This window comes from Schistocerca americana, chromosome 3, assembly GCF_021461395.2.
Source record: "Schistocerca americana isolate TAMUIC-IGC-003095 chromosome 3, iqSchAmer2.1, whole genome shotgun sequence".
Taxonomy (NCBI): Eukaryota; Metazoa; Arthropoda; class Insecta; order Orthoptera; family Acrididae; genus Schistocerca; species Schistocerca americana.
The window spans coordinates 626,803,147-626,827,584 of NC_060121.1; the positions used below are offsets into that span (position 1 = coordinate 626,803,147).

The following is a 24,438-nucleotide window of genomic DNA, read 5'->3' on the forward strand; positions in this document are numbered from 1 at the left end:
GCCTCCATCACCAGCTATTGCCAATTTCCCTCCAGCCATACAAATACTTTTCCAACTGGACTAGCGCTCCGTCTCATATCATGGAGCAGTTTACCCTTTAAAGTCCAAGATTTTATGTCCAAATATGATTCAAGAACCGTATTATTTCTTCATATATTAAATGACTTTGATAGTAAAAGTAGAGAATTTACACCTTATATGGAGGTGACTGAAGCAAGGAAGATATCATAAGTAAATTGGCACAGGCGAAAACAGTTTTCTTACTTGCAAGAGATGTACTGGTTTAAGCTATCCACACGGAAATCCTTTCTGTAGGAGCAACATGGGTTTCCGAAAACAGTGATCCTGTGAAAACCAGCTCGTTCAGTTCATCTACGATACAACGCAGACGCCAAGGTTGATACCGCATTCCTTCAATTTCGATACGTTCGATGTAGTTTCGTGAGGTCACCTGATAAACAAATTCCGAGCACAAAAAAATCAGAACAACTGATTTGTGACTCTACTGAAGAATTCTTAAACGGAAATCCTCAGACGTAAAAACACATATAGACTGGTATACCCAGAGCAGATTACAGCGGTTTCTGGGTATAGAAGTTATTCAGAGATGAAAATTTAGCTCAAGGTACCACCTACGAATGAAAATAGAAAAGCGAAGTAATGGCGTGCTATATATCTTCAGTCGACAGCAGAAAATGAGTAACAGTGTCTAATTGTCAGATAATAATGGTATTGTTCAGCCTGTTTGAGAGTAAAAATTGTGAAATCCGAAAGGAGCAAAGTCAGTGACCAACCATTGACGTGAACCCATTGTTCAGTGAAAAAGCTTAATCTCAAGTATCGTCCCCTTAGTGAAGCCAAAGGCAGGAGAAAGGCTTCAACCCTAGCAGGGCAGAGATAAACGTGATACCACAAAAGAGGAGGCGCCCCCCAGGAAACAGTCTGTCACTTAATCACCTTCCCGTAGGAACTGACTGACGTAAAAGTGGGGAGTGTGCGATAACTAAGATGTGTCCAGTGCGTGTGGTTCAAAATGGTTCAAATGACTCTAAGCACTATGGGACTTAACATCTGAGGTCATCAGCTCCCTAGACTTAGAACTACTTAAACCTAACTAACCTAAGGACATCACACATATCCATGCCCGAGGCAGGATCCGAACCTGCGACCGCAGCATCAGCGCGGTTAGGGACTGAACTGCCTAGAACCGCTCGGTCAAAGCGGCCGGCGTGCTTGTGGTCCTTCACTGCTCCGTTTACACCATATCCTCAGTCATTGTGACGTATGAGGATCTGGCATCAGGAAAGTCAACAACAGTGCACCTTGCTGGGGCGCTACACTTCATTGAAATTGTAGTCACTGACAGGTTAAAAAGAAAAACTGGCTGACATTGTTTAATGAAATGCATCTCATTAAAGGTTGTTATAGGGTATTATGCGTCAAGACAATAAAGACTTAATACTTCCATAATTTAAAGCTATAGAACTGTTTTTAAAATGATTATGCAACTAGGGGAAAAATATTCCTAGCGCAGTGGAGCGCATTAACAGACTCTGACCGAAAAGTGTGACATCAGCTGCCTCATTTTACCTTCCTGAATACCTTTAAAAATATTCCTCAGAATTTTTTGCACGTGAACGTATTAGTGGCCTTTTGAACATGCAGTTCACTTCTCCCTCCCACATGCTCCTCTAACTGTAACTCTCTAACATGCTCTTGTCTATCGCTGTAAGTCGCTCATACCCATACACTCCCACATCCCCCTTCTCACTCACTCATTAAGGCCAATTCATTGTCACTATTTGTTTGTGTTTCTCTGTCACTGTTCCCTGTCTCACAACCACAATCTCTTCGTTCTGTCAGATTAATATCGTCTTCTCTCAACCTCTCCCTGTTACTCTTTCTTACTGCTACTATTTCATTCGATCCTTCTCACTGCTGCTGTCACTATCTCTTTCTTCCTCGTTGTCATTATCATATACTACGTCTCTCATGATCACTGTCTCTCACCCACTTCCACTTTCTCCTTCGCTTTATTCATGTCTCACTAGCACTGTATCCTTCACTCTTTCCCTAGCTCTGTCCTGTTACTGTCAACTATGTTGTACTTACACTGCGTCTCTCTCTTTTTCTCACACTACCATTGTCTCCTTCGACCGTTCTATACCAGAACCAATGCCTACTTACTATCTTCCAGTATTTATTTCTTTTCTGTCCCTTTCCCATTGTCATTGTCTCCTTCTCTCTCAGCATAAAAACACCGTGAATATGTTCGCGTGCTTAAATCTTTGGGAAAACCTTTAATGGTGCTGAGGAAGGTAGAATTAGGCAGCTGGTAACCTACTTTTCAGTCAGAGTCTTTTAAACAGGAGCATATTCGTCTTTTTTTGCGCTCCAATAGGAGCATTTTCCCGCTGGCTCCCTTCTCTTCCCTGATACAGCAGGACCTGTCACTCATACACTCCTGGAAATTGAAATAAGAACACCGTGAATTCATTGTCCCAGGAAGGGGAACCTTTATTGACACATTCCTGGGGTCAGATACATCACATGATCACACTGACAGAACCACAGGCACATAGACACAGGCAACAGAGCATGCACAATGTCGGCACTAGTACAGTGTATATCCACCTTTCGCAACAATGTAGGCTGCTATTCTCCCATGGAGACGATCGTAGAGATGCTGGATGTAGTCCTGTGGAACGGCTTGCCATGCCATTTCCACCTGGCGCCTCAGTTGGACCAGCGTTCGTGCTGGACGTGCAGACCGCGTGAGACGACGCTTCATCCAGTCCCAAACATGCTCAATGGGGGACAGATCCGGAGATCTTGCTGGCCAGGGTAGTTTACTTACACCTTCTAGAGCACGTTGGGTGGCACGGGATACATGCGGACGTGCATTGTCCTGTTGGAACAGCAAATTCCCTTGCCAGTCTAGGAATGGTAGAACGATGGGTCCCTAATTTGCTGGGAAGTGGCGGTGCGGTCCCCTACGGCACTGCGTAGGATCCTACGGTCTTGGCGTGCATCGGTGCGTCGCTGCGGTCCGGTCCCAGGTCGACGGGCACGTGAACCTTCCGCCGACCACTGGCGACAACATCGATGTACTGTGGAGACCTCACGCCCCACGTGTTGAGCAATTCGGCGGTACGTCCACCCGGCCTCCCGCATGCCCACTATACGCCCTCGCTCAAAGTCCGTCAACTGCACATACGGTTCACGTCCACGCTGTCGCGGCATGCTACCAGTGTTAAAGACTGCGATGGAGCTCCGTATGCCACGGCAAACTGGCTGACACTGACGGCGGCGGTGCACAAATGCTGCGCAGCTAGCGCCATTCGACGGCCAACACCGCGGTTCCTGGTGTGTCCGCTGTGCCGTGCGTGTGATCATTGCTTGTACAGCCCTCTCGCAGTGTCCGGAGCAAGTATGGTGGGTCTGACACACCGGTGTCAATGTGTTCTTTTTTCCATTTCCAGGAGTGTATGAGAAGAACTTGATGGATCAGTAAAACTTTAATAGTTTACTTTTGAGAAGCTGAAGTAACACGAAGTATACAATTTTATACCTCAGCCCGGATTGCACCCGCACAAAAATTTAGCATGTTCAGTACAACAGTGGTTCCCAGAACATGTCTGATGATAACGGAGACAACATATTTCTCCACGCTTCGTCACTTTGGAAACTACATCTTCGCCTGACACTGGATTTTACGTGAGTAGTTGAAGTCTATATGCATTGTAACTTTGAATATCAGTATCTCCGAAACGGGTAAATTTCAAGAAAATATTCAAGGTTGTTCCAGGTCGGGATCTTAGGAATACATCCTAGAAATTTTAGCCATTTGATGTGCACAGCTGTCGTGGAATCCGGGGCTCAGTTTTGGTACCCGAAAACCATGTTTTTCGAGTTTTTCCAAGAACCGCCATGACCTAAATGGTGCCTCCATAAGCCCCTTAAGGCCACTTCTAATGCAAGAAGAACCAACCGATTTGCTCCATCTATGCTGGAAGAAGTGTGTAATATTCAAACTTTGACCCTGTACTGTGGGATTGTTACATCAAGAGATCGTTCTATTGGGTATACATATAATCCCCAGGCCAAGGGGCATCCAAAACGTTTGGCCCTACCTATCCATCACCAATAGAACCCGAGGTACGAGTCAGGAAAAATCCGGTTTTTATGCGCGGCGATTAGGAACATACTAGGTAGCGCATGCTGTCGTATCGTGCCGATGTAACGGGCAGTTTTATGTAACGCAATACAGACGAAGAATTGTTACAAAAATATGTCTCATTTGTGTGTGTGTTTGGGGGGGAGGGGGGGGGGGCGTGTGTTAGAGAAGGGGAGAACATAACGAAATCATCAGCTATAACCCATGCCACATTTTTAAGCAGAAGAACAGCGCCGCAACTTGTGTAGTTTCAGGAAGAGGACAAGGTTTGCTTCTTCTGCCGCTGCCCACAGGCGGCAGAACGCGCCAGATGCCATGGCCGCAGACGAGGCGTTCGCGGACGGATTGAATTGTTAGCCGTTAGTACAACAGCCTTGCTGCTACAACTGGGACGAGAGCTGCCGTCCTGCAAGGCAGTGGAATTCCTCATCTTTTTGCAACCGGTTCGTTAGGATCTGTCGTCCGTCAGCTGTGTCTCGGGAACGGCCGTTCGCTAATGAGCGGACTGCGGGTCGTATCGTACGTGAGACACGCCGTGATTGGCTCGAATTTTTGTCGCTTTCCGTGACCTGGATCGCTCGGTCAGGCTGCCCTGTTCGTTAGGACTTTACTTCGCTGAACGCACGTGGTGCTATGGGGAAGATGTATGTGGCATCTTCTATTGCAAAAATGTTTTCGCGCTACTTGTCTGTTGCGCTGGTGGCGTAAATCAGAGCTGGGACGTAAACAACACTACTTCCACTTGTAAAAACGTTGACGTATTGTCGCAGACAAGAAGCTGACAATGTAATGGCAGGTACGAGTCCCGTCCTTTGCTGCAGCAGTTCGCAACATCCGGTTGTATTCAACAGGTCTCCTCGAGGATCAGTCTAGTTCAGATATCTCTGCAAATGCCGACGGTAAGATATTACAGTGGCTGTCTTGGTAAGGAGCACGGTGCTTTGTTCTTAGCAACACTGCATTGTTCTTAACAACACAGGCACTGCAATATCGTATCTATTCTCCGATACTGGGCAGCGACTTTCAACTAAAACGTCCTCTCCTGTACGGCAAATTACATGATGTGTATACGAGTACAGGTTGTGACGCAGGAATAACGACATACGGAAGTTTTGGTCTAGCAGTGAGTTGCGCACGGATAGCCAAAGCGGGCGAGATGACCGCTAGCATAAATAGGGAAATACGGATTCTAATCCAGGCCCGGCATAAATTTTCATTGCTGTCATTCCCTTACACAGCAGATGGATGTTCGTATTCGCAACTGCGAATACATGTCATGTATATGTAATACTGTACTTCATCTTTAGGTTTACTTTTTATTTTTTATACTAGATACACAAGAACGTGTGTAATTGTAACGAACTGCGATATTATGGATGAAAAGTATGCAATTATTATGTTCACAACAGTAAACTTTTGTATGACCCATATTCTTCTGAAGTGGTGTTTCACAATAATACGTATCGTAATGCCCTTGTGAAGTTTTCAGGTAGAACAATATTTATGCTAGCTTCAAGTAACATAATTATTCTAGTGCTGGGAAAGGTTATTAGTTGCAATACAAAAATATGTGAACGTCATTCATGTTTGCTCCTGTTGAAACTGGTTTATCGGCGGCCTAGTTGCATTCCTTTAATGTAATACTCTTCTGCTGTGTGCCTCTGTCATTATTAAAATCGCAGTGCGACCATAAGAGGTGATGTACTGTTTGATGGCCCTTTGCGCAGGTGTAATCAGCACTTGGGGCTGGCCAAAACCGGTGATAGTAAGACCGTAACTATTCCATGACCGGTTAATGTTGCTAGATAAGGAGTGACTCGGCATGTAGAAAAGTTAAAACAAACTTTGGTGAAGTTAAAAATAATGGTGGTAACATTAAGAGTGCAATGGGAACTCCACTGTTAAATGCAGGGGAAAGGGCGGATATGTGGAAAGGGTACACTGAAGACCTCTGTGAGAACGAAATCTTGTCTGATGACGTCATGGAAGAAGAAACGGGAGTTGATATAGAAGAGAGAGCTGATCCAGTATTACAAACAGAATTTAAAATAGCTATGGAAGACTTGAGATCGAATAAGGTTATAGGGATAGATAACATTCTATCAGAATTTCTAGTCATTGGAAGAAGTGGCAACAAAATGTGTATTCACGTTAGTGTGTAGAATAAATGAGTCTGGCGACATACCATCTGACTTTCGGGAAAACATATCCAAACAATTCCGAAGATTGGAAGAGCCGAGAAGAGCGAAGGTTATTGCAAATCAGCTTAAGAACTCACGCATCCAAGTTGCTTACAAGAATAACAAACAGATGAAGGGAAAGAAAATTGAGGATGTGTTAGATGACGATTATTTACGCTTTAGAAAACATAAAGACACCAGAGAGCAGTTCTGACGTTGCGGTTGATAATGGAAGCAAGACTAAAGAAAAATCCGTACACGTTCATAGGATTTGTTGACCTGTAAAAAGCGTTCGACAATGTAAAATGGTGCAAGAATTTCGAAATTCTGAGAAAAATAGGGGTAAGTTATAGGAAAAGACGAGTAATTACAAAACGTACAAGACCCAAGATGGAACAATAAGAGTGGAAGATCACGAAAAAAGTGCTCGAATTAAAAAGTGTTTAAGACAGAGATGTGGTCTTTCACCCCTACTGTTCAATCTAAACATCGAGGAAGCAGTGACGGAAATAAAAGAAAGATTGAAGAGTGGAATTAAACTTCAAGGTGAAAAGATATCAGTGATGAGATTCACTGGCGATATCTATCCTGAATGAAAGTTAAGAAAAATTACAAAATTTGCTGAATGGAATGAACAGTCTAATGGATACATAATAGGCGACTGAGAGTGAATCGGAGGAAGACGAAAGTAATTAGAGGCAGGAGAAATGTGAACAGCGAGAAACATACATCGGGGTTGATCGTCACGAAGTAGATGAAGTTAATGAATTCTGATACGTAAACAGCAAAATAATCCATGACGGACGGAGCAAGGAGGACATCTAAAGCAAACTAACATTGGCAAAAAGGTCATTCCTGGACAAGAGAAGTCTGCTAGTATCAAACATGGCTCTTAATTTTGAGGATGAAATTTCAGAGAATGTACGTTTGGAGCTCAGTATTCAGTATTGTACGGTAATGAACCATGCACTCGGGGGACCCCGGAACAAAAGAGACTCGAAACGTCTGAGATGTGGTGCGACAGAAGAATGTGGAAAATTTGATGGACTTGTAAGGTATGGAATGAGGAGGTTCTCCGGAGAATCGGCGAGGAAAGGAGAAAACACTAACAAGAAGAAGGGATAGGATAGTAGGACAACTGTTATGACGACAGGGAATAACTTCAGTGGTACCGGAAGAAACCGTAGAGCGTAAAAACTGTAGAAGAAAACAGAGATTATAATACGTCCCGCAAACAACTGAGGACGTAGGTTGCAAGTGATACTGTGAGATGAAGAGTTTAGCACCGGCGGGCCGCATCAGATCAGTTAGGAGACTGATGACTCGAAAAAAATGATATAACGTGGTGACTTTATAGAAGTACGACGTTGAACAGTCAGGAAAAATCGTTTATGATCACCTTTTTTGTAGTTTTAGCCCATTCTCCTTCACATCTTTTTGTCGACGTCCATCTTAGTTTTCTTTTGACCACAGGCGGAGAAATTCTGTTGAAGTTTTCTGTAGCGTTTTCTCGAGTTGATCGTTTGGTAAGCTTTCCTCGTGCTGCTTCTTTAGTGAATTTGTCTACCTTTTATTTCCTAAAGTTCGTACATGAGCATTTGTCCTTTCGAAGTTAATATGCGATATTCTCTGACGCAATTTGCTAATTATGTTTCTGATCTCTTCCATTAAATATTAATGTTTTCTAGACGCGTTTAACGAATCCAGCGAAACCAGTCACCTTGATTTAGATTGCCTGTGGTACAATACGTAGCTACATCGCTTGGTAACTCAGTAGGTAAGTATTGGTGTTAAACTCTCATTCGGTCCTTTTTCTATCAATTATTGCTTACTTCACTGGTGCAGTGATACGTATATCTGAAAGTTCCAAGGTGCTCCGTGGCTCCAGTCAATGTTAAACTATAGACTCCTCGTAACAGGCTGGGTAAGACGTTTGAAAGAATGGCGTAAACAAAGGCACACCACCTTCAACAGTAGCGTGGCTAATAAAGCATGGAGGTGTTCAGGCCATCTTTGGCGATGAGTACAGCTTTATATTTTACAGTAAGAAGACACACACGGAACATATTATATTCTAGTGTATACAATATTCTTGTTCCATTGGTTATCCACATCTAAATCTATATGCCGATTTGCGATTGACAATTAAGAGCTTGCCAAAGGGTTCAGACCATTTTTCCACCCTTCCACTGTCGAATAGCTTGCATGCAAAACGAACAGTTAAATCTTTGTTTGCGAGCTCTGATTTGTCTTATTTATCGCCATCTAGGTGGACGTCAACAAAAAGTTTTCGCATCCGAGGAGAAACTAGGTGATTAAATTTTCGTTGAAATATCTTACCGCGACGAAACTCGCAGTTGTCTTAATGATTCCAATCGCAGATCCCTGTTCCATTACTTCAACAGAGGTAAGCAAAAGGCATTGCAAGCACCTTAGTTCCCTGCAACTGCATTACTCATCAGAATGACAACAAATTATTGTTATGCAGGAGACTGGAACAGACTATGTTCCATATTTCTACCAGTAATAACGAAACAATACAATCCCCGACGTGGATTACGGTTAAAATCATTATCTGCCCTGCGTTCTTTAAGCGTCTTGTAAAGAGAAATCCGAACATCCTATGTATTTCCAGAATATTTATTTCATTCTCTAACGGCGTATGCTGTGAAGCTTTACGGTAGATGATTTTACCGACTGTGTTATCCACGCACGATTTACTGCCTTCCTCACAGCTTCAATTCTACTGGCACGTCTTCCTTGCTTTACACACTTCACTGAAGCTCGCCTGCAAACCTTGCGGGACTAGCATTTCTGGAAGGAAGGATACTGTCGTCGATTGGCTTCGCCACAACCTACGAAACTGTTTCCAAAACGACCCTTTTACATTACACGTTTTATGAGCTAAAGAGAACTGGTAAGCGAACTCTATTCTAGAGATGCCCATTTATCTGATTATTCCGAGTTGTTACCTGTCCTTGTAAATCACAGAAGAATTTTCCTTTCTGCTTTGTAGATTATTCCTTTCGTTTGAAGTCTATGATATCGTCAGACGTTATTTAAAGCTTCCATTTTATTTGCATCCCACAGAGCAAGGAACAGATGTGATGCCCAAAGTTATTCTGGTGGCGTGTAAGGAAAAAATTATAAAGAAACGGATCAATGACCTACAAGTGCCTGACAAAAAGAGTGAAACACCCAGAGGACATGGCCGGGTGTCTGTGTAACTTCGTGCATATACACACCATCGGTGGGTATGTACGAGTAGAGCAGCAGTACTTTGTGACACTTAGAACGGTCATGAGAGTGCTTTGGTGACGTTTGTGTCAAGTTTCGTTGGCAAACCTGGTAGGATATGTAAGGAACGTGAGCAGCGTCAGTTTTGAATGATCGCTGTGAAGCACATGGAGATGCGAGACAATGTTATCAGCAGCTGACAGGGTTCGATGGGTGTCTCATTGTGGATCCCCATCTGGTCAGCTGGTCGAATAGTGTAACACACGGATTTGCAGGGCGTTTGGATCTGACAGTGGCCTGACGTTGCATTGCATGGACAAGTAAGGGCTAAGATACATATGTCAAATTTCCAGACGACAAGGTCTGACCAAAACAATAGAGGATCGCTGTATTGTGTACCAAGCACATCGTAACGCTAAAAATCTGTTTTGTAGAGGTACAGTGGTGTTATTCCCGGTGCTGTGGTGTGTGGAGCCACGGCTGGTAGTAATTAAGCTCCAATGGTACAACGGTACATAACGGGTTTTCTCCATCTTTCTGTTACCTCTAATGCGACATTATCGTGGATCAATTTTTCAGCAAGACAGTGCTCGTCCGCAAGCGGCACGTGTCTCTAACAAACTCTCTACGTGCTTCTGGAGTACTATCGTGGCCAACGAGATTTCTAGATCTGTCAATCTAGAACATGTGTGGAACCATCTCGGACATAATCTCCGTCCCAGTGCCAGCGTTCAGAATATCAAGGGCCATTACAACAGTTGTGGGCCAGCTTGGCTCAGGGGAGCCAGTGCATGAATCCACTCCAGAGGGTACTGATTAGAGCGCTCATATTCCCAAATTTATTGTAAATTTGATTCTATGTCACAACCAGTAAAATAACACCACACATCTTCCCGTCTCTTGAAGTTTCGTTTCGTTTCCTCCTCCCGTTCTGGATGCTTCACTTTAGTGTCAGGAAATGTACAGTTCCGTTACGTTGCTGCTACCGTCTTCAGTCCAAAGGCTGATTTTACGCATCTCTTCACGCCAGTATATTCTATACAAGGCTTTTCATTTCTGACTACTGCAACCTTCCAACTACAACCAAGCTTTGGTAGTCAAGCCTTGGTTTCCCTCTACAATTTTACCCCCACATTTCTCTCCGTTAGGAAATTTACAAGTTTTACTCGATGTGTCTCATCAACCAAACGTTTCTTTTAATCCAGATGTGCCATAAACATGTTTTCTCCCTAGTTCGACTGAGTACTTGTTACATTCTCTAATACTTTACTTACTTTCGTGTCCGGGCAACAACCTCTAAACTCTCTTCTTCCACCGAGGTGGCGCAGTGGTTAGCACACTAGACTCGCAGCTGGGAGGATGACGGTTCAAACCCGCGTCCGGCCATCCTGATTTAGGTTTTCCGTGATTTCCCTAAATTGCTTCAAGCAAATGCCGGAATGGTTCCTTTTAAAGGCCACGGCCGATTTCCTTCCCATCTCCCCTAACCCAGTGGGACCGATGGCCTCGCTGTTTGGTCCGCTCCCTAAGTCAGTCAACCAATCTCTTCTTCTAGAACGCTAAAACATTAATGGCCGTGTCATTACTCGGAAACAGAGCTTACTCTGTGAAAAGAAATTCCATCAGTGGAGACACGAGCAAATGGTGAATCGTCTGTGTTTTCCATATTCGCACTGATCCACGTTTGCTTTAGGTCTTGCGATTTCTGTTCTTAATCTATTCAGCACCGTCCATACCGTATTTGACACTCTTGTGTGATTTCCACTTTGGGGTCTAGGTTTGTATTTTGCAGAGAGTCCAAACATAACGATAGGCAGCGGGTCTCAAGTCGGCCTTATAGCTGTACTGTCCGCTGGATAAAGCTCTTCCTTAACTTAACACGAGTTGTAACCGTTTGGTGGTTGTACATTAAGTGGCGTGGGTCGGTGTTTTGCACTTTGTCTGATATTTGGTGGTGCTATGGCCACATGTGGGTAAATTTTGTGGACTTACCCACCAAATATCGAACGCAAAGTAGTCAGTGAAATGGACCGGAGAAAGCAGCAAACCAGCCAACGGCACTTAATCAAAAGAATTCTCTAATCTACCTGTCCCATGAAGGACTCTTAGCATTCCGTGTTCCGTAGAACTCCAGTTTTTGTTTTTCCTGATGACAACGTCGCTTCGCGGACACTGTTCACCTTCGTAATATTTTATTCGGTAGGATGGCATCATCGTTAAACCATACAGTAAAGCTGCATGACCTCGGGTAATATAACGACTGTAGTTCCCCTATGCTTTCAGCACAGCAAGGCCATGTTGGCTAATGAGACAAGGACGGATCAGTCAGTTATCCACTTTTGCTCCTGCTGCCAATGAAGCGATTGCCGCCCCTCTTCAAGCACTGGCCTCTCCACAGCGGTTCCCTTCTAGAAAACGTGCTGTACAGTAAGCGTCGTGCAGTGTCTGCCGCAGACAGCGTCCTCCAGACGGCGTGGGGCGCGAGACCTCTGGCTCTGCGCCCTGTTTGCAGGCTGACTAATAGCCGTTAACAGCCGGATGGTGTGTGGTGTATACGGTACGTCCGGAACGCAGCGGCCTCGCTCGCTTTCTCAGCCTCCTTTCAGGAAAACAGCTTGCATCACACGCGCCTAGCGGGGCCAGAAAGAACGTTCTAAATCGGCCGAGCAAATTATCCAATCACTCGCCGTTACAGTACTCGTTGTTCCGTCTTACCGACCCAAACGTTTCCATTCGAAAAGATTCTCCTCTATCAATACTACGGCAAATGTCAGCAAATGCAATGTCCATCTGTTTAAAAACTGTGGTTTTGTTATACTACATTCGTTTTTGGCTGGTCGATAAATTATTGTTTTTAGAGGAGAATCGCTTTTCTGAGTTCGAAATGACTAGCGTAACTCGTTTACAAATTCTTAATCCAGTCATGCCAATAGTCCCTCAAACCTAGAGTGGCATTCTGGCTTCTACTTTCGCCACAAGAATTTTGCAAACTCTTCATTGTCATATTTATCTTACTGGAGCTGGCGCTCTTGCACGCTCAAATTGTTTTTAAGGTAACTGATAAATTTCGAACAGGCCTTTATGGAATTCCCGGACATTTAATCGATTTTTGCAGAAACCTATACCCTTTTTTATAGTATTCAGACAGACGTAAGACAACGACGCACTTAGTCGCTATTCCTTTTCGCATTAGTCGTAGAATTCGTAATGAGAAAAACTATGGACAACTCCAACGTGGATATACTTTTGAATGACCAATTTAGTTTTACCGATCTAGATTTTGTTCATGACATCGTTCGTCTGGGCAGAAACACCAAAAGTCCACAAATTATGACTGACAAACTGGATGTAATGGCCAGTTCTGTAGGACTAAAATAGATAGAGATAAAAGAAAAACAACGTTCATAAAAGTGGAAATGTATCTACTCAAATAACAATGCAACAGAGGCACTACAATACCGATTTTCCTATGCGACAACCTTATAATTAGGAAAGCTTCCACAGTTTTCCAACGAATGTGATCCATATGACAATTAGAATCCATACGTAGGCCCACCAAGCTGCGGCTGTACTCTTGTCACCCAGCCGATGGCCATATATGTGCGTGAACCTGGAAAATATAAGAAAAATCAGCACAAAAGCTTAATGTTTTTCACCTGCGATGCTTGAAGCGAATTTTTTATATCAGCTATCACGACCACGTTTCAAATGGTGAAGTGCTGTCAGAAATTGGTCTACGCTGTATGCATATAATCGTTGCTGGAAGAAGACTGATGCTTGCTGGGCATGTTCTACGCCTGGAGAATGGAAGACTCCGAAATCAGCACTGTTTTGGAAACCTCCAGATGGACACGGCAGTAGAGGAATACCTCGTGGCACCTGGAAACGAACATCTGCAATGCGTCTTAAATGCTTCCATATGAACTTAGAGGAAGATAAAACCTGTCAGCTGATCGAATTCGCATTAGGAAACCTGTTGGACGATATGCTACGTAGCGTTGGAGAAACTAAATCAAATTAAGTCAGTATATTAATTCAAGCTAAAAATTTATTCATGAACTTTCAGTCAATGCTCACAGAAACAGATTAATTAAACAGGTTTCATCTGACTAGGGATTATCAATAGCCGATAAACGTAAGGACTCCTCTTGCAGGAGACTCAGAAATATGTTGACTCGTACCATGCTTTGACGCAGCTGCCAGCTAAGAAATGTTTACGGGGCGTTGATAATCACTAGTCGATTGAGACTGGTACTGCCGGCCGGTGTGGCCGTGCCGTTCTAGGCGCTTCAGTCTGGAACCGCGTGACCGCTACGGTCGCAGGTTCGAATCCTGCCTCGGGCATGGATGTTTGTGATGTCCTTAGGTTAGTTAGGTTTAAGTAGTTCTAAGTTCTAGGGGACTGATGACCACAGATGTTAAGTCCCAAAGTGCTCAGAGCCATTTGAACCATTTGAGACTGGTACAACATTTACTCAATTTATGTGTGCATTGACTGAAATAAATTTCATAGATAAAATAATATGCTCACTGGTGCTCTTTGGCAGTAACTTGGTATATGTAGAAAATTAGTTTCATTAGATTGGTATATGTGATCATGATTGTCTAGTGGATAGAGTGCTAGGCTCTGGCTCTGGAGCACTTTCCCACGAAAGGCAAAGGTCCCAAGTTTGAGTCTCGGTCCGGCACACAGTTTTGATCCGCCATAAAGTTTCATATCAGCGCACACTCCGCTACAGAGTGAAAATCTCATTCTGGATTTAAAGTACAGTAATATACCGTTGGTGTTCAAGGTCTCGATAACCATCTAAGCTCTGCAAGCACTGTACCATCTGTGAGGAAATTTAGTAGTAGTAAGTATCTAGCACTTTCACCCTGCCCTACTCCATTCGCGAGTCTCCAGGGACAAGAACCACAGTTGCTACACTGTCCAGTTACAGCAATGCGAAAAGCGCTTATGTTCGACGTAAACGTGCAATAACCGCTCACAGAGAGCGCAGGCTACCACTAGCAGTATATAAAGCATGTCGGGGGGACGCGGAAAACATCGCTGTCGTTGTCGTACTGCGGAAACCGAGTGATTTATCTGACTGCCAAAACGGCGTGATCATTGGCTTTCGGGCCACTGGTGGCAGCATCTCCGAAGCGACTAAGATCGTAAACTGTTCGCGTATCGCCGTGGTAAAAATGTACCGTGCGTGGCAAAATGGCGCTATCCAAAACTGGCACCGAGGCAACAGTGGTGCAGCACGGGGCACGGGCCATAGATAACAGGAGAGAACAATGGTGCGGGGATGTGTATGGGCGAACAGACGTGCAACTGTTGAGCAACTGACCACCCAGGTGAAACAAGGGGCTACCAGCAGTGTCTCCAAAACGACCGTTCAGCGAACGTTGTTGCGTGTGGGCCTCCGCAACAGACGCCTGGTTCATGCACCAGTGCTGATCACTGTTCATTGGAGACGAAGGCTGAAATTTGCTCTCCAGTATAGCAACTGGACGTCCACCGAGTGGCAAAATGTGGCCTTTTAAGATAAGTGACTCTTTGTGTCCAAGGGCATAAGATGCCTGAAAGCAAACACCGTGCAACAATCGTCGCATGAGTTCAGCACATAGGAAGGAGCATTATGGTCTGAGGAATGTTATCGTGTCATTCCCTGGTTGATCTCGTCATTCTAGATCGCACAATGTATCTATCCTTGGGGACTGCGTCCACTCCTACATGCAATTTGTTTTTCCCCGGCACGATGGCACCTACCAGCAGGACAATGCAACGTGTCACACAGCTCGTAGAGTCCCAGCGAGCACCAGGAAGAACCGTTCTCCCCTGGCCATCGTACTACCTCGGATTTAAACTCAATCAATAATCTATGGGGCCCTCTTGATCGGGCTGTTTGCGTCGTGGATATTCAACCGAGAAATCTACCCCATGTGGCCACGGAACTGGAGTCGGCATGGCTGGTCATCCCTCCCGATATCTTCCACAATCCCACTGATTCTCTTCCTGCGCGTCTCGCAGCAGTCCGTGCTCCGAAAGGTGGCTTCTGACAGGTATTCACATTACTTTAACTGGACAGTGTATTTCCTCATGTATGAATGATTTTCTCTTATTTCAAAGTCAGGGTCATTGAAGCTGGTTCCATATGGAGAAATACAAGTTTGTTGACCTTTAGACGAACGATTGGTTCAAATGGCTCTGAGCACTATGGGATTAACATCTGAGATCATCAGTCCCCTAGAACTTAGAACTACTTAAACCTAACTAACCTAAGGACATCACACACATCCATGCCGGAAGCAGGATTCGAACCTGCGACCGTAGCGGTAGCGCGGTTCCAGACTGAAGCGCCTAGAACCGCTCGGCCACACCGGGCGGCATTTAATGGAACGGATGCTCTCGGAGTTTCAAGAGCGAAATTTTCCTCGTGGGGCAGTAGATTTCCTATAAGGCCCTCCTAGTAGATTATCGAATGAACACTTTAGTTTCGCTTTTGCATTGACCAGTCAAACAGTTGACAAATGTTGCCTATCTCTTCCGTTGATAAGGCTTCCAGACTCATGAACAGTATTCCGAAGTCGTTTGAGAAGAGAGTTATTTACAAATTGATTTGTTTTCATGACTTTTAGGATTATTCTAAATAGTGTCCGTGTAAGCTACGCCTTCTTCACAACTAGATTTATATGTTCAATGTATGAAGGACGCTTCAGGGCTATTGGCACCTTGGTTGTAGAGCACATATAACGCATGTAGCTGAGACACACCAAGCGAGGTGGTGCTGTGGTTGGCACCATCGACTCAAATTTTGGTGGACGACGCTTCAAATCTCCATCCGACCATCCCGATATTAGGTTTCATGATTCTCCTACATCGTTTAAGGAAAATACCGGGGTAGTTCTATGAAGGGACACGGCCGATTTCCTTCCCCACCCTTCACTAATCCGAGTTTGTGCTCCGTCCCTAATGAACTCATTGTGCCAGCAGGACATTAAACGCCAATCTTCCTTTTCTTGTAGACGAGAAGTACTCCAACTAGATTGAATAATGTAGTTGCACCGCAATCTGCAAAGTAGCTGACTTAGCAATTTACTGACGCAGGAGATAAGAGTACTTCAAAATTTACAGCCCCAATCGACCCTAAATGGGGAAATGTTACATTGCTACTAAATCATCGTAAATTTTACTGTTCCAAATTTCATTCAAAGGAATTCATAGTTTATGTGTTATGCACTGTTTAATTGGAAATACTAGATCTCCAATGATATGTTATATACAAAATAAGTACGAAACGTCCGGTTTTATGCCCTATAATGACAATTTTATTGCTCAAAATGTTATTGGAAAAGAATCATAATTAATGTTATGCACTAGGACGTTAACTCCAAGAGTATTTTAGACACAAAGTGAGTAGAGTCTTCTACTTTAGACAGTATTATTAGAATCTAAGCACGACCTAGCTCAGTGTTCTGTACAAGACGCTGTTGAGCAGTGGTTACAAAATGTCATCATTCTCAATTTTTTCGAAGGAGAAAACGGGCATATTTTTCTCCCTTAAGGAGCTGCTGCTGCTCGGGTGAAGTTTCCCAAGCAAATCACCCGATATGTACTGTCAAAACCAAACTCAGCACCATCCATATTGCGTAATTTCAGTAGCAGAAGTCAAGATTAGCACTGGAGAGCGTCAACGGGATATACGAAGGTAATCCCAAAAGTAAGGTTTCCCATTTTTTTATAAGTACAGAACTCTGTTTGTGTAGCAGTTGGTCACACTGTTATGAAGAGTGCTTCACGCGCTGTGTGTAAACATGCGCACGCCGCGCTGAGGCGCTCAGTCTTGGCTTGGCAGCCGTTGAGAACGAAGCTCCCGTTGGATGTTACCGCCAAGTGCGAATTGCGCGCAGTTGTTCGATTTTTGAACGCAAAGGGCACTGCGCCGGTTGAAATCCATCACCAATTGACGGAACTGAATGGTGAGTCGTGCATGGATGTCAAATTCAATTCAAAAGCGGAGAAGAGAAATGCTGAGCAAGGGCGTACACATTCTCCATGACAACGCTCGCTCACACATCGCTCGGCAAACCGTTGCTCTCCTGCAACAGTTTCAGTGAAACATAATCACCCACCCACGCTTTAGTCCTGACATGACACCCAGTGAATATCACCTGTTCCCTAGGTTAAAAGAACATTTGACCGGAAAGCGATTCAGCTCCGACGACGAGGTGAAAGAAGAGGTTCATAACTTCCTGAACAGCATGGCTGCGAGCTGGTACGACATGGGCATACAAAAACTGCCACAGCGTCTACAAAAATGCATCGACAGAAATGGTGATTATGTCGAAAAATAGCTAAATGTTCAAGCTGTAAACTGATGTAAACCACTGTGGAAATAAACAGATCTATGTACTTAATAAAAAAATATGAGATCTTGCTTTCGGGATTACCCTCGTAACACTCTTCTAACTGTGACGCTTGATATTTCATCTAAGGTGCCACTCTCAGGTTAATTGTAAGTAATAAAACGAATATTCCAATTATTAAAAAACTAAAAATTCGTAATATTATTTTATTCATGGCTGTAATTTTCAGCAACTGTAGTATATATTGTTCACAATAAAATAAAATTATTCTGAAAAATTCGTAATATTTACAAAAGACCAGTGTCAGCAAACTGCCAATAAATAATTTAACCATTGTTAACAACAATATTTGACGGGAAGCTAATCAAGAGTGCGTTTTGCTCATGTGTCCAGGTGGGCGGGAACCGCGAAGTGATACAGACTACAATCATAAATTTTGCGATGTTTTACTAATCTAGGGTTAAGTTCCATTTTAAAATAATACAAAATTTTCTGTTGGTTCCTATTCCTTGCTTCTGCGATCGTTGTAGCGGTAATATAATGTCTATAGTTCTCTCTCCATGCTGTAAAAGCCAAGTGAAATGTGTGAAATTCGCTCACATTAGTAAAGATTACTTTCACTCGCCTGTTTACGCAGGATGGCACATTTTCTGTCAGGAAACATCGAATAATATTTTGATCGTGAAGGGCTGGTTGTATTTTATAATATAAGAAACGTTGTATCCTAATGATCTTAGTCTAAATTGACAACAGTCGCTAGTGCCTACGCCTTTCTGGATCAGCAAAATTGCGATCACCACTGCTGTTTCACTGCAAAGAGACTGCGCTGGAACGCAGCTCTCAAACTGTAACTCGCCACGACAACTCGTCCGAATATAGCTGCAGCTAAATTCCAATACACATTACTTCCTTCCTTACTCTTCCGAGCCACTGTTACACGGTGTTCCAGCGTCTCTGGAGGGTGGAAACCTCCTTCCATTATAATATTGCTGGTTGCACGCTTTCAGCAGGACTCTACACATTTTAAGCCATTTCTTATCGATGGCTATGAATGCCTGTGTTCAGCATATCTCTGATTTTCGACACTTTGATCATATTTCATCATCATATGTACAGCTATCTTGGCTGCATGCAGACAAGCTCAGAGATTTCCATACTCTGTGTTCTCTATTGTCTCATCAACAAACAGTGTCCCTCATATCTTCCGTCGACCTTCGCGCTCCTTTCTGAACATTATGGCAGAAACACCCATGAAAATCATTTCTGTCTCACTTCATCATTCAGCTACTTTCTTGAAGTCCTTCTCAGTAGCAGGATCCAGACTCGGGAATTGCGTCCCGCATTATATTAGAGAAGTGAAGAACATCTCCGGCTTCAGAAGACAGTTAATGGCGGATTTACTAAAGCAAAAGCAACAATAAGGATTACCATTGTCCCTATACGCACACGTTATCCTTGCACATCCTTCTTCTCAACTAGTTCTTCCTCTTTTTCTAGTATTCTTAGCTGGTGCAGTCTCCTTAAATTTCCTTTTCCCAGAACTCTACACATCTGAAAACATCTATCTTGTACACTATAAATTCTTTTTATGTCTGCCGCTATCATTAATGTTATTTTTGTCATTATTATTGTCATTATTACTACTATTATTACTATTAGTGGCAGCAGCTGCAGTAGTGCAAGTACTGCCAGCATTAACTTTGTTAGTTCATAGTTAGTATTGTTACTCACATTGCCACCTGAGACACGTAAATCATTTTAATACTATTCGTCCTATTAAAATTGTTATTTCTTAGGAGACCATGATGTAAAAAAGACCGTATGTGTGAAGTCTTAGTCCGAGGTAAGAGAGGGGCTGCTGGCCCTAATACGTTCAGTTTGAAAACATAAAGAAACAAAATAGTTCTTCAGAGATGTAAAGTCATGCACTTCAAAAACAGGCAGAAACATAGTGACTGTGAGTCACAATTTGTATGGATATGGAACGGAATGATTACATAGACCCAGTCATAGGTAAAACAAGTGACGGACTTCGAGTCATTGTTTTGGTACTATTGTTGATAACAGCATAGGCACAAATGTCAGTAACAGGTATTTATTACTCACAACATCACTTAACAGCTTTAATTTCTGATCCCAATGTTGGCCACTTTATAATTTTAATCGCTGGTTATTTTGGTTCGTGCTTCGCGAACGGTCTCCTGTGATGAGACGTTTATGTTCATGCTTACGCCTGTATCCTACGGTTGTAAACGGAACCCGTATAATCATTTATTATGTGACACAATCGCTGTACGCACGTGAGAAAACATCTAGTGCTGAGTAACCATTCCCAGAAGAAAACATCCAACAGAAAAAATAAATATTAATACTGTCCACTGAAATGCTGTTCATTAAAAATAATATACAATGACGCATCTGGATTCCTTTATTGCGCGTAATCGTTATTGAGAACGTAGCCTTGGCACGCAACCACCGTCACACCTATGCCGCAACCAGAGTAATGACATGCGCAGAAGCTGCCAGCTGCGACGTTCTAAACACTGAACGGCACTCTACCTGCCTGAATGTGCAATTTTTGCAATTTCTGCATCGGTAGCGAAAGTCATACGAGTGTGCTACACGTTGCGCCATTCGGCCTAATTGTGTAAAACGATCCCGGGCCTCGGTAACGGGCTGAAGATTGAAGCTGAAGTGGCCAACCTGAATATACCTCCCACTACTGTATGTGCACAACAGTACCGACTTCTCAAAAACAGTTCATCAGAGATTTTGAAAAATACCGCATGGTTATAATTACAGTGCAGCTGCTCACAGAGGTACAATGTGGGCTGTAATTATCGTATGGCAGCGAAACTTGGTAGATATGCTAATGTGTTTATGCGGAACCGATTTACGATGGAAAAATGAGTTCCAATTAGTGCCACTAGGTGCAAATCTGGCGCTGTACACTATTTGTATCGCGCTATGACACCCACACTATCATTTGACAAGCCAAAACGCGAGTGAATGGCATAGTTGTCGAGTAAAGAGACCATGCGCTGTTAGTGAAACTCTTTTATGTGAAGGGCAACAATTACAGCGCTGCATTGAGAGAGTATCACTGACGGAAATATCCGAGGAGATGCCCGATGTTGTTAAATGGTTTAAAGAACATGATAATGAAGTACGAAAACATGGGTGAGCTTGGAGTTGCACCTGGAATAGGAAGGCATCCTACCCTGGTGGCAGTTATTGACGAGGTGAATATAATGGTGAAATATGATTAAAGAGGCGAACATGAGAGATATAACGAACATAGGGATTCGTAACCATCTACGAGAAATGGCTTGAAACGTGTACAGTACTGCTGAAAGTATGCAACCAGCAACACTATTTTGGGACCAACTCGAGTAACCGTCTGCAGCAACGTTCTGAATTTGCTTTTCGATTTTTGGCACTGATCTAATTTGACGACATGAGGCCGAGTAATACACACACATCGATAAAGGTTTGACATCACCTCGTTTCCGAGAGTTCCGAAACGTGTGCAGAAAATTGGAATAGAGATCAACATAACCATCATTTCCGCCCTATGAAAACCAAACATTGCATGTTATAGCACATACAGCGAGATCTTCAGAGGTGGTGATCCAGATTGCTGTACACACAGATACCTTTAATACCCAGTAGCACGTCCTCTTGCATTGGTGCATGCCTGTATTCGTCTTGGCGTACTGTCCACAAGTTCATCAAAGCACTGTTGGTCCAGATTGTCCCACTCCTCAACAGCGATTCGGCTTAGGTCCCATCCCTCAGAGTGGTTGGTCGGTCACTTCGTCCATAAACAGCCTTTTTCAATCTATCCCAGGCATGTTCGATAGGGTTCACGTCTGGAGAACATGCTGGCAACTCTAGTCGAACGATGTCGTTATCCTGAAGGAAGTCATTCACAACATGTGCACGATGGGGGTGCGAATTGTCGTCCATGAAGGCGAATGCCTCGCCAATATGCTGCCGATATGGTTGGACTATCGGTCGGAGGATGCCAATCACGTATCGTACAGCCGTTACGGCGCCTTCTATGACCACCAGCGGCGTACGTCGGCCCCACATAATGCCACCCTAAACCATCAGGGAACCTCCACCCAGTGTAAGACCTGCTCAATATAATCTTTCATGAACGTGTTACCTCAAGGGATTTTCCAGATGCGTGGCCTGCAAGATCACCTGATCGCAATCCATTTCACGTTTGGCTCTGGGAAATATCTTAAAAAATGCGTTCACCACAGACACGTTCGGTCTCTACCTGATGTGAAGCCCGTTATCAGTTCCACGGGAACTGCTGAAAGCAACTGTTGAGCACGTCGTTTTACGGATGTAGCATCCCGTTGAGGTCTCCAGTGCTCACACAGAAAAAATTGAGTAAGTGGCAGGTGATACATTATGTGATCCACTGCAAGTACTATGACAGTTGGGGGGGGAGGTGAGAAAACTTGGATTTCATGGTCGAGCGGCTCCTCATAAGCCACACACCACGCCGGTAAATGCCAAACGACGCCACGCTTGGTGTAAGGAGCGTAAACATCGGACGATTGAACAGTGAAAAAACGTTGTGTAGAGTGACGAATCACAGTACACAATGTGGCTATACGATGGCAGGATGTGGGTGTGGCGAATGCCAAGTGAACGTCATCTGCCAGCGTGCGTAGTGGTAACAGTAAAATTCGGAGGCGGTGGTGTTATGGTGTGGTCGTGTTTATCATTGGGGGGCTTGCACCCCTTGTTGTTTTGCGTGGACGCTATCACAGCACATGCCGACATTGATGTTTTAAGCACCTTCTTGCTTCCCACTGTTGAAGAGCAATTCGAGGATGGCGATTGCATCTTTCAACACGATGCGGCATAATGCACGGCCTGGGGCGGAGTGGTTACACGACAATAAAATCCCTGTAATGGACTGGCCTGCACAGAGTCCTGACTTGAATCCCATGGAACACCTTTGATATGTTTTGGAACGCCGACTTCGTGCCAGGTCTCACCGACCGACATCGATACCTCTCCTCAGTGCAGCACTCCGTGAAGAATGGGCTGCCATAGCCCAAGAAACTTTCCAGCACCTGCTTTAACGTATGCCAGTGAGAGTGGAAATTGTCATCAAGGCTAAGGGTGGGCCAACACCATATTGAATTCCATCATTACCGATGGAGGGCGCCACGAACTTGTAAAGTCATTTTTAGCCAGGTTGTCCGGATAATTTTGATCACATAGTGTAGTAAAATCAACAGTACGCCTTTCTCAATTGTTTGACCTTTTCTGCTAGTGTCCCATTCCTAATCCATTACATATGCAAACATTTCTATACGTCTTTCTTGTAATCACAGCACTAGATTTGCACCTGGTGGCCAAGATTGGATTTTTTTTTTATTTTAGTGTGCATCTGTTCCGCCATAACGCATCAGAATAACTACCACGTTTCGCTGCCATACGATAATTACAGCCCACTGTGGACTTCTGTGAGTAGCTGCACCGTAATTATTGCCACCCGGTATTAGGTGTTACGCTTTTGAGAGAAGCACAGTGCTGGCTTTTAAAATATGAATACTATGAAGAAGGAATGTAAACAAACGTCAATCGGACATGACGTGTGCCACAGGCTTGGATATGCAAATGACAAGTGTTTCAAGCGCAATTGTACAAAGTATCTAGAATTAACACCGTCTACTTTCTGTGTACAAGAAAACCTTTCATACTGACTCTCTCATTTCAATGTTGTTTGTATAGGAGAAGATCGTGTTATGTCTCGCATTAAAGCAGGTTCCAGAATTCGACGTCTAGGTTCTTAGCCAATCGAGATTGCTGTTATTGATTCTGCGAAACTGGTGCTCGTGTTGTCCGCGAACACTCGACTGTCTTGCGAAGAATCGACGGATTCTGGAGGAAAACAATAACACCAGGCGGGTTCTCAACGGCCACACGTAACTAACACCAGAGAAGACAGACACTTCATTCGCTCCACTGCAGGATCGTACAGCCACGTCGCGTGCCTGGGGGCACGAGATGGGTTGGTTTGCGGCAAGACAAGCACCCCCACGGACAGTGCGACGGCGTCTGGAGCAGCCCGAACTGCCAGCACAGCGACCCTCGATGCGGTAGCGTTGAAAGGTGCCAGATTAGTTGTGCACTCAGCAACAACAGAGGATACACTCATTGCTCAATGTCTTTTTCTTACAAATCAATTGGTATAAAGGGCAACCACAACTGTGGTAATACGTTTCGACGGATGAAAACCGCAACAGCTACGCAAAAATGATTTAGTTATCATGGAACTTCCTGACATTATAGTCACATCTTCAGGGGACAAACTGTGGACCTAAAGAAGATATAAAAACCGTGATTAGAACTACCTTAAACCAGGACGTACCGAATCGATACAACATTCATTAGCAAGTAAGGAATACAGACCTTTCAGTACACAACTCAGAGTGTCATTCACCCATTGGAGACAAC

At 43.9% G+C, this 24,438-nt stretch overlaps 1 protein-coding gene across 1 annotated transcript in view; it reads left to right on the plus strand.

Annotated features, from left to right (window-relative positions):
- LOC124606261 (dual oxidase) overlaps positions 1 to 24,438 on the plus strand; it is a 528,122-nt gene that overhangs the window by 209,849 nt on the left and 293,835 nt on the right. The window lies entirely within an intron of this gene.